Here is a 2862-nt window from a genome sequence, read left to right as displayed (position 1 = left end):
GTGTAGCGGAGGGATGATTTGCATACTACTCTATTATTAGACAGATATATTTTATGAATTGCTCATACTCGTTATTCACTTTTCAGTTATGTTTTTGGTCTTTTCCTTATTGACTTGGGGAAGATTTTATATTAAGGGAATAAGCCCTTTGCTTATTATTTAAAAGTATTTTTTCAGTTTTCATTCATCTCTCTTTTACCAGTGTTATTGAGATATCATTGATGTACAATAAACTGCTTATATTTAAAGTGTACTACTTGAAAAGTTTTTAACAGCTTTATTGGAGTACAACTGACAAGCAATAAACTATCATATTTACTGGTAAAAAAAAAAAAATACAGTTTGGCTCTTTGCCACATCTGCTGCGAGAATGCAGACCATTGTCAGCAATTGGACTGTGGACATCCCAGAAAATGTGGACATCACTCTGAAGGGACGCACAGTTACTGTGAAGGGCCCAGAGGCACCCTGCGGAGGGACTTCAATCACATCAACGCAGAACTCAGTCTCCTTGGAAAGAAAAAGAAGAGGCTCCGGGTTGACAAATGGTGGGGAAATAGAAAGGAACTGGCCACAGTTCACCCTACCTGCAGTCATGCACAGAACATGATCAAGGGTGTTACACTGGGCTTTTCACAAGGTGAGGTCTGTGTATGCTCACTTCCCCGTCAACGTTACTCAACAGAATGGTTCTTTTGTTGAAATCAGAAATTTCTTGAGCAAAAAATACATCCGCAGAGTCTAATTAGAACAGGTGTTGCTTTCAGTATCTCAAGCCCAGAAAGATGAGTTGATTCTTGAAGGAAATGTCGTTGAATTTGTATCAAATTCAGCTGCTTTGATTCAGCAAGCCACAACAGTTACAAACAAGAATGTCAGAAAAATTTTGGATGGTATCTATGTTTCTGAAAAAATAACAGTTCAGCAGGCTGATGAGTAAGACCCAAGTTGTCCAGCTATAGAAACAACAAGATGCCGAATGATTTGTTCCACTTATTTGTGGTATTTAAAGATGCAATAAAAGCCACATATTGATTTGGGAGGGGAATAAATGAATGAAATAAAATGCACAGTTTGGTAAATTTTTATCTATGCATACTCATGAATTAACACCACAATTAAAATAATAAACATATTCACCACCCCCAAAAGTTGTGTGTGTGTGTGTGTGTGTCCCTCTCTTTTGCTCCTCTCAGTCTCCCATTCTATCCCCCAGACAACAGGTCTGCTTTCTGTCACTACTAGTTGGTTTACATTTTCTGTAGTTTTATGTAAACTGAAACATGCTGTATATACTCATTTTTTGCCTGGCTTCTTTCACTCTGTATAATTATTAGTTATTTTTTATTATTGAGTAGTATTCCACAATTATCTCAAATGATTTTCAAATGGACTCAGAAAAGATATATGCACATACATACATTCAAAGAGAGAGAGAGAGACCACTGAGCAGGGCACTGCGATATAACCTCTGGAACCCATTCTGCTTCTGTGCAAAGAGCAGTTCCCCTGCATAGACTCCCTGTCAGTGAAAAGAAGGTGGATGGAAACTTCTTGAGCAAAAAATACGTGGCCCACATATATGCAACCTGCCAGTCCATCTCCAAAGCCCTGGTGTCCTACCAGAAATGTGTGGATGAGGCTTCAAGAAAGAAGTCAAATGTTGCTCAGTGGTTAGAGCCTGGGCCAAGCGACGAAGGTCTCAGGTTCAATTCCTGGTCAAGGGCAGGTACCTAGGTTGCAGGTTTGATCCCTGCCCCAGTCCGGGTGCATGAGGGAGACAACTGATTGATGTGTCTCTCTCACATTGATGTTTCTCTCTTTCCTCCCTCTCTCTTTTCCCCTCCCTCTCTCCCTTCCACTCTCAAAAGAAAAGAAAAGAAAGAAATCAGAGACATTTTCATTTAGTATGGCCACCCCCTGCTAGTAACTGACTCCCCTCACTGCAAATCCAAGAAGTTTGGATTTCCAGGTGTGCACTCTGACTGCTGATAAGCCCACTGCAAGGAACAGAGTTTACCTTTATATTAAACTAGAGGCCCAGTGCATGAAATTCGTGCATGGGGGGAGTCTCTCAGCCCAGCCTGCACCCTCTCCAATCCAGAACTGCTGGCTCCCAACTGCTCACCTGCCTGCCTTCCTGATTGCCCCTAACTGCTTCTGCCTGCCAGCCTGATCACCCCTAACCACTCCCCTGCCAGCCTGATTGGTGCCTAATTGCTCCCCTGCCAGCCTGTTTGCCCCTAACTGCCCTCCCCAGCAGGCCTGGTCACTCCTAAGTGCCTTCCCCTGCAGGCCTGGTCCCCTCCAACTGCTCTCCCCTGCAGGCCTGGTCGCCCCCAACTTCCCTCCTCTGCCGGCCTGGTCACCCCTAACTGCCCTCCCCTGCAGGCTTGATCGCCCCCAACTGCCCTTCTTTGAAGGCCTGGTCCCTCCCAACTGCCCTTCCCTGCTTGCCTGATTGCCCACAACTGCCCTCCCTTGCAGGCCTGGTCCCTCCCAACTGTCCTCCCCTGCTGGCCATCTTGTGGCAGCCATCTTGTGTCCACATGGGGGCAGTCATCTTTGACCACATGGGGGCAGCCATCTTGTGTGTTGGAGTGACAGTCAACTTGCATATTATTCTTTCATTAGATAGGATAGAGCAGGGGTCCTCAAACTTTTTAAACAGGGGGCCAGTTCACTGTCCCTCAGACCATTGGAGGGCCAGACTATAGTTTAAAAAAAAACTATGAACAAATTCCTATGCACACTGCACATATCTTATTTTGAAGTAAAAAAACAAAATGGCAAAAACACCTGCATGTGGCCCGAGGGCCGTAGTTTGAGGACGCCTGGGATAGAGGCCTGGTGCATGAGTGG

General features: G+C 44.7%; 1 pseudogene across 1 annotated transcript; it reads left to right on the top strand.

The window, feature by feature from the left end:
* The first annotated feature begins 355 nt into the window (after positions 1-355).
* On the top strand, positions 356-940 carry LOC307115072 (large ribosomal subunit protein uL6-like; annotated as a pseudogene). The gene has a single exon. The product of its transcript is annotated as a large ribosomal subunit protein uL6-like (transcript).
* Positions 941-2862: the final 1922 nt, after the last annotated feature.

Source organism: Cnephaeus nilssonii, assembly GCF_951640355.1.
Source record: "Cnephaeus nilssonii genome assembly, chromosome: 1".
NCBI classification, from domain to species: Eukaryota; Metazoa; Chordata; class Mammalia; order Chiroptera; family Vespertilionidae; genus Cnephaeus; species Cnephaeus nilssonii.
The sequence above is the reverse complement of the archived record's forward strand: the minus strand, read 5'-3'. Positions and strand labels throughout refer to the sequence as shown.